The 8,839-nt window shown below is 37.1% G+C and overlaps 1 pseudogene; it reads right to left on the bottom strand.

The window, feature by feature from the left end:
* Nucleotides 1–213: 213 nt before the first annotated feature.
* On the bottom strand, nucleotides 214–7,378 carry LOC149145859 (putative beta-1,4-xylosyltransferase IRX10L pseudogene; annotated as a pseudogene).
* Between the last annotated feature and the right edge of the window lie 1,461 nt (nucleotides 7,379–8,839).

Here is an 8,839-nt window from a genome sequence, read left to right as displayed (position 1 = left end):
TACCTAATCCATCTAATGATTTATATAAGTAGTTTCACTTGTTCAACTAAATGCATCAATATTACATAGCGTTCATAAATAAATAACATGGAACTGCAAATAGAGCCTTAGCATAGGTAGCTATCTAAGTCAAAATGGACATCATAAATGGTCAAAAGTGAGGGGTAATTGCGACATATAATCTTTGCGTCCTCCTGGATAGCAGATCTTGGGTTAGACTTGTCCCCTTTGTATCTTAACTTGGTCCACCGAGTGATGCCTGAGCCATCGAACCCTATGGTATAATATGCATATTGGTTTGATCATTATGGTTCCTACGTCTGAGACCTATAATTCCCTCCAGTCGAGTTTGTGGGATTCATCAGAAACATAATGTTATAGGACAGATACATAAAAACATCATGATTTTTATGCAAGTGGGGTGGTAGTACAAGACAATAGGATATTGGTCCAATTTTCTCTTTGATTCTAAAAGGTCCTATAAATCGAGGTGGTAACTTCATACCTTTCTCAACTGAATAGTGTTAGGAATAACTAAAAAAAATAAAAATAAAAACTTGGTCCCCCACTTTAAAACACCCTAAGAGATTGTGTAATGAGGCTAGGACACTCTCCAATATAGTAATAAAGAAGCTTCCCAAACCAAGAGAACTTATATGATACAATGTGAAAATAACATACCAAGTGACCAAAACCATGGGTGTCAATGTAAAAGACCACCCAAGCAAGGTCTAAATGCCTCCAAATGCATGAGAAGACGCCAAATAAGGGGAGTGATTTCCTCTACCAAGAAAATAACACCCCCATGGTTATGTGATTTCGAGGGCAACGACACTGGGTAAGTGCGCATAAAAACAACTTTCCTTAAGACACCTCAACACTCACCCGAGGTGATCAACAATGTCATGAGGAAAGTGTCAAGGAGAATGTAAGCACAAACCATGACTTCCCTCAATAAAATCATTAAGCTCCATCGAATAAGCCTTCAATTGAAAGCTTAGTATAAAGAAGATTTTAATTGATAGTCACTTATATAAGTGCCTTGGGTAATAAGATATGTAAAAAAAAAATCAATACTCCATGTGCAACATGCTTGGTTAGGGTTAACAAACACCATCTAGCACTTAACCTTGATTTAAAAAGGAATAACTTTTTATTCAATATTGTGAAAAAAATGATATGGATTAGACTAATAAAGCGACTAATGTAATAACATGATGTAAAAGGCTAGGGAGATGAATGCCATTCACAAGCTTTATCCTTTTTATATATAAATCCTTCATCAAGTGTGACTTATAGAACTCATGAAGAGTTTTTTTTTTTTTTTTTTAACATTGAAGGGGCTAGATCAATTGATACTAAGGAAATCCATAATGTTTTCCTTGCAATAAACAAGCACAAATATGCATGTGATGATGAGTACACATCAACTTGCAAGTCAGTCAAGCGTATTCAAGTGGTCAATGGATTGGAGTATAAGATAACATGCAATACATCTAAGGTTTCTTATGTTTTAGACACATAGGACTTCTTATTTCCTAGGAATAAGAAGCAGAGAGTCATAGCACAGAGCAACTTTGGTGATTATGATATGGCTTCTCATTTTCACGGTGATTTTTTTTTTTGGCACATCGCCAAAAAAAAAAATCAACAATTTTATCAACACTGGTCCAAAATATGTTGCTTTAAACTCATTGTTCTCTCTCCGTTGGCAACTCTATTAGCAAAAATGACTTATTAGTACCTAATCTAAAGGTAGTTGCTCAAGTGGAAAAATACCAAAATACTCTGACTTAGCACTATTTGGAAGTTAAATTTTGTTTGATATAAAGACTGCATTGGAGAATTTATATTAATAGGATCTATAGTATGAAAGTCTTGTTGTTCAAATCATGTTATGATATAAGAATTTTTGAACAGCTGGAAGTTGATAGCCTGAAATTTTTTATTTTTGGTATCTCTGATGTAACATTGCACTCCCAGGCACATATTTCTTAAAATACTGTTTTAAAAAGAGAAAACACCTTTTTGCAGTTTGCTTCTCCCCCTTGCACATTTTGCTTCTCACATTGTGGCATTCTTAACAATAAGAGGGAGAGCTTGCCCAAGTACTTCGGCCTTTGCATCTGTAAGTGGTAATCAGCTTGATAGCCCTTTCCATACGTAAGAATGGTTCACAAATTTATTGGCACAGAAGGACCAAGGAGGCCCATACCACTAGCTCTCACCCACCTCTATGCAGCTAAAACAAAGTTTCTAAAGAGAGGATTTTAACAACAATACTTCTCTTAGAATGTTCCTTCACAGAACAGGGAAAACCAGGCAAACCTTGTTTGAGCAAAGGGAATTGAACCATCAACATATCCCCTTAGCTACTAGAAATCTCAAGACAAATTATTCATCACAAACAGATGAAGATTTCAAGAATATAGTTCTCATCTCTCTGGATACACTACTTGACAACATCTACAATGGATAAAACCTAATGATCATTGAAGAGAAAACCCTAATTCAACCTGTGAGACAAATTGCAGAGAGAGGAATACAACAAGCAATACACGACCAATTTAGGTTTCAGCCTTCTGATCTGAGGTTATTAAGTGATATGTCTGTTGTTCAATTATACATATAAATACTGTAATGTGCAAGATCCTATCATTTATTTTGTCCTACTCTGAGTAGGATAAGTCTTGTAGATGTCTTTGTCTTTTTTAAATGTATGAAAAGCTTAGATATTTTTGGAGATGGACATAGGTTTGGAGTCCTCTGGACTATTTTGATTGTGGTAGGAGATAGCCATTATAGATGTGCTCTGTATTCTTCTTCAGAAGAGCCTCTTTTCCTCTAAAAGAGAATGCACTGCAAACTTATATCAAAAGTGTTGAAAATAGAGTTAAATAAAAACTATTGATAAACTTAAGAAAAATAAGCACCCTTGCAAGATCGATTCCTTTGTTATAGCATAGTATAAAGGCAAGATTCCCAACAAATTTGGAAGAAAATAATGTTTCCATGTGAAAAACTCTAAGAACAATGTTTGGCTTTCTGGTGGATTTAATGTTGCCATTGATAGGCAATTCAAGAAATCGGCTTTGGCGCCTCCTGTAGCACCAAGTAATGTTGTATTCTATGATGGTTATAATTAATGTGCTTTCTTGACTACAGATTACAGGCCTTCAAGAGTTTCTACAAGGCCCAAGTGGAAAACTCTGAAAGGAACTCATGAACTTCAAAGTCAAATCGACAGTTGGTTGAAGGACGACAATTTGAACTTTTTCAAAATGAGCAATAAGGATTTCGTCTCTATGTTGCAACATATTAAATTTCCAAGATATCATGAATACTGCAATTTCATGAAAACTCTCAACCTCTTCCATGGCAGAAGCCCGAGTAGGCGCTTCTGTCAAGTTCTCTATGGGAGCAATTTAGGAGAGTGTTGTTTCATGATTTCTAAAAATTCTACCAGAATACTTTAATGGACCACAATTTTTTGACTCCCTTGGGATTGTGTCCTCACAACATCATGAAAAATTACGTGGCTCTGGTTCTATTAATAGGTTTGATAAACTGCACGGAGAGTTGAGTAAGATCTTAGCAAGCAGATATTGTGATAAGAAGCTCATCTTTTTGGATCGGAGGTTAAATTTACTGGTGATTATCATGTTGGTCATATTTATAAGATTGAAGGGCCCCAAAATGTGAGTGGGCCTGTTAGATATGGAAGAGAACTCATTTTGAAATGTTCACATCCAAAGGAGACATTGAAGGCCACACTACTGCAATTCAATGACGAAGAAACATCTGAAGCTTCATTTTCATCTTCAGGTGAGAAGATAAAATTGAGTAATAAAGGTACTAAAGGGGCCATGCTATTGCAATTCAACGAAGGAACACATGTGGCGTCATTTTCATTTTCAGGTGACCAGGTAAAATTGAGTACTAAAACTTCTAAAGGGAGCGTAGAGGGAACCTTTCAAGTTGTCAATGACAGTTCTATCGTTATTCAAATTTGGGTGAAGTCTCTAATTCCTAAGAAATTGCAGTGTTTGGGTAGAAACATCGGTTTTGTAGCATTCCTGGTTACCAAAGAAGCTAGTGACGAACATATGACTTCAATTGAAAAGTCTCTCATTGAAAAGATTTTGACAACAGAGAACTTAAAGAGTGTTGAGCATGAACTACCAGATGGTATTTGCAAGCTTTTCAAACAATTCAAGTCAACAGTTGGAGCTCCTCTTAATCAAGTGGCGTGGCTCACACTCATATCTCATAAACATGCCCAAACACTAATTTCACATCTTTATAATACATCCAGAGAAGAATTCGTAAAAAAACATTGAAGCCATGGTTTGGAAAGAGTTGTGGAGTACTCTTCAAAAGAAGTTTGAATCTGAAGGCAAAGAAATTGTAAATCTCTGACAGGGAAACTTGCATAGAGAGGAAGACGCATTCCTTTCAGAAATGAAGCAGGACATGTTGGTGATCACAGACAAACTTGCTTGCAGGTCCATCAAAGGCTTGTGAAGTTCAAAGTATTTGTTATACTTACTATGAATAGGTTGTTCTAAATGTTTCAATGGATAGACTTGAGAAACCGACCATTGCATGGAAGATTTCTGAGCTGATGCCAAGGAAAAATGATTTGGAGGAGTTAATCCAAAATTATGAGTATCGGATCACTCCTATGCGCACTAATCAATTTGAGTTAGTTACCCTTGACCCAGAGATAGAACGAATACTGCAATTGGTGGCCCTCAGACTTGTTGGCGTTCATTTAGAATTTGGTTGATCCATTCTTGTATGTTTATAGCTACTCGCGCATGGGTTCAAGGTTAGATGGTATAAATCCTATTCGAAGATTCAGGAGGGGTTACGATTTATTGTCTTTTGATGAAGGTACTCGATTTTTAGCCCTATATGATAAGATAACCTCTAAGGTTGCAGTACACAAGTTTGATGATTCTTTACACAAATTAGATTGGACAGGAGTAGATGTGGATCTCCATAAATTTTCTGGCATGGGAATCTTAACCTGGATGCATCTGATACCAGGTAAAAGGGAATTGATCCTGATTGATGATACAAGTAGGGTTAGGGTGGTGGAACTCCATCAGCAACCGATGATGAAACCTAGGCTACTAATTCTTCCTTCACCTGTTTCAGTAGCTCTTGTTTCTGTGGATGGATCATTTTTATTTGTCTTTGGCGAGTCAGACAACAATGACGAAGTAGTAGAAGCTATTGAATTTTCTGTTGTGGTGGAGATATATGTCTTGGCTGATGTCATGAGCTACTTGAGGACCATTCCCCTAAACAAAAGAGTCAGATATTTGGGAGAGTTTCAAGTGAAGATTGTAAATTTTGGATCACAGAGTCATCTTGTTTTCTTCAGTGCATCAGTTCCTCATAGAATTTCTTCCCACATATTGAAAACTATTTCAGCAAAGGAAGTTGTCCAATTGCAAGCAATAGAAAGTACAGAAAACAAGGTAGTTAAAGTGCCCGAAGAAAGAAGAATTTATGGAACTTGTCCCCAATTAGAGTACATATACCATATTTTTGATAAGTTTGCAACCAGTCCCGCACTCTTCTGTGAAGATAAGAAGACTATTTTTATCAATTTAATATTAAGCACCAAAGGCATTGATACAAAAGTAATGAGGATGCCTATAATAATGCCTTGATAACTTTTCTTCAAAAACTGGAGAAGGAAAAAGGTAAAGATTTCTCAAATACAAAGATTCAAATTGATGTGAAAATATTTGAACCATGGATATCTAGGGATTCAGCTCATCTAACAGGCTTGGTAACCAAGGCTATGGGAACATGGATTCGTAGGCTTGCGTGCCTTATTCCTATCCAAATAGCTCGAGCATAAAATAATGGATTGCTTTCTCTCAAGGATGGGTTTCATATGCCACTGGAACTGAGTTATACAGACAGTTTATCTCTAACAAATTTGATAACTTTTGAAATTTATGACACAGTTCTTAGTAACTGGGAGGGTGAGATTATGGTCATATCATCCATGGGTAAACAAAGCAGCGAAAAAGCTTATTTGTTCAACCACTTGTCAAGGTCTCTTTTGGATGTGGTAGGTGGAAGGTGTACCGATGGAGTGTGGATGGCTGTGAGAGCAGCAGAGAAACGCATTTATGTCATGTTGTACTTTGAAAGACTGGGTAGTATTGAGTGGACAGAATAAGAAGATATGCTACTATCTATTCTTAATGCAGCCATAAGAAATTTAACAATATTGAACACGAAGGACTTCCATTTGGACAAAGAGACAGAAGTAGTCTTTGACCACTTCCAGAATGGGATCAGCCTAGTTAAGTACGACAAGGAGAAAAAACTCTTCAAGGGAATTTTCTATATTTCTATCAAGGACGTGGACAGTTCGGATGTATACTATGCAGGCTTCATGATTTCGATAAATGAAATTTGGGGATCGCATAGTTATGCTTTGAGACCATTGTGAGAAGGAGTTCCACTTCGGTTATTTAAGAAAATGGGGCATGGCAGATTTAAAAGAATTGTTGGAGGTCAAGTACATCTTTTTCAACTACAAACATCCCAATTTCTTCCCAGGGTATGGAATTGGCAAAAGGTAGTGCAATATCATCAGCTATAATGACTGGAATACAACCGAATATCACTCCTTCGACAAGTCTTGGACTCCAGGGAGCCCAGCCCAATCGACACAGACAAAAAATGGCTTGTTGCATGGCCTCGTAATAAGTAGTAGGGTCCTCAGTAGAAATTTCAAAAAGAGGGTTGTCTTTAAAATTCTCCCATACCGATGCTCGTGCACCCCTTGCATAGTAACCCCCTTCTGGATCATTGCCCACATCATAAAATAGACCACGAAAGTAAACAAATATTGACCAAGGAGTGCTGGGAGGTATCAAGTGTGCCTGCATCTTTTGTGGAGGAGCATAAGGTGGAACTGTGATTGATCCTTCCTTCAAGCAGACATGGTATCACTGTCCAAATGTTTGAACCAATGTGGCCCACTACAGCAATGGAAAAATACCTCTCTCAATAGCTTTCTCTTCTTGGTAGTAGAAGCATGCACCAAAATCATGTGGCACCACAAAGGAATGATCTGCCCCTTCAGTGTGATTCCAATATGGCCAATTAGTGGAAATGTACTGAATAGCACTTCTCATCATTTAAGGAGATTTAAAGGGCAATGGAAGCCCATTTGGAGTGAGATCATATGCATCGGAGTATAAAACCAGCAAAATTTAGAGGAATAGAGGATGAGGAGGAGGCGGAAATTGCTCGAAATAGGTTTTTTTGTGCTTTTCCTATTTCTATCCATTGTTTCTGCTTTTGGGTAGAAACAGCAGGAGCACCAGTAGCCCGAGCGCATTTCTGACAGTGCTGGCGATGTTTTGGAGGATGACCCAGTTGGGAGATTGAAAGTGTTCATTTATGAGTTACCCAGTAAATACAACAGGAAGATTTTGGCTAAATATCCTAGATGCCTTACCCATATGTTTGCCACTGATATCTTTGTGAACCAATTTTTTCTTTCCAGCCTTGTCCGTACTTTGAATCTGGAGGAGTTTGATTGGTAAATACAAGAGAATACAGGGCCCGTGAGAAGCTAAGCAGAGAAGGGCAAGCGATTAGAGTGATGCGCTGAAGGATACACATGGCAGTGATAAAAAAAGTTCTAGATTGCGGGTAAAATGGAAATAAATCATTAAATTAGTCTTAAACGAAATAAATTCCACATAATTTTTATAATAAAATGCTTACAAGTAATTATGAGGGTTATAAAATCTTTTAGCGGAGATTTGGGTCTAGTGGGTTTTGGGTCTAGATTTTGAACCTAGCTCTGATACCACGTGTGAAGACCCAACTATAGGCCCTCTAACTACTACTACACTCATTCAAATTAAGTTCACTAATTTTCATATAAGGAAAATTTCAAGTTTATAGAACATCATAAGCATGAACATAAATTAATTTAATCTACAACATGTATAACTTGTAACAATTTACATAACTAAAATAGATGATAGATAATACATGTTCCAATAGCTTAGTTGAGATGCTCCTGAGCTCCATGCTCTTCTTGACTACCCGACTGGATTTGTCTCTCAACCAACTAGGAAGTAATTCCTAGCCCAGGAAACCTCCACAGGTTCCCTAGCCCTCTAAGCCCAAGTCCAACCAGATGTAGTGTGTCCAAGTTTAACAAACACTCTCCAAATCCAAGTTTTATCTCCATCCTCTTTCTCCACATCCCTCCTCCAAAACAAAATCCTCCCAAACAAAACCAAACCAAAACCAAGACCAAGGATCCCCCTCTCCTCTCATCATCCTTCCCCTTTTATGCCTCTTCCTCCCATCCACCTCAACCACCTATCATTAATGTCATAACTACCCCCTCATCCTTTCATTTGACTTTTCTTACCATATCTTCTCCCAAGTAAATTTGAGAGGACATTTTGGGGATAAGATATGGATATTTAATTTGGTAATTAATTGGGGAGGACCATATCTTCTCCCAAGGAGATTTTGAGAGGACATTTTGGGGATATGGATATTTAAATTGGAATAATGGAAGGAGACCATATCCTATCCAAGATTAAATTTGAGAAGACAAGTTGGGAATTGAATAATAACAATAATAAATTTTATATCAAAAAATTACAGTTTCCCAAATGAAGGTATTTACCAATATTTCTTGATAATTATTGTTAGTCCTATAGTGATAGGATTCATAATTTTGAATTGGCTGAGGTTAAGTCCTGTAATATTGTATATACCTTTGCTTTCTGCAAATTTTTTCCATATTAAAATTAAAAAATGTAAAGAGGGT

The sequence above is a fragment of the Pinus tabuliformis genome, chromosome X, assembly GCF_031772625.1.
Source record: "Pinus tabuliformis cultivar Carrire ecotype Pingquan chromosome X, CPIR1, whole genome shotgun sequence".
Taxonomy (NCBI): Eukaryota; Viridiplantae; Streptophyta; class Pinopsida; order Pinales; family Pinaceae; genus Pinus; species Pinus tabuliformis.
Note: the sequence above shows the minus strand (reverse complement) of the source record. Positions and strands in the feature narration are given on the sequence as shown.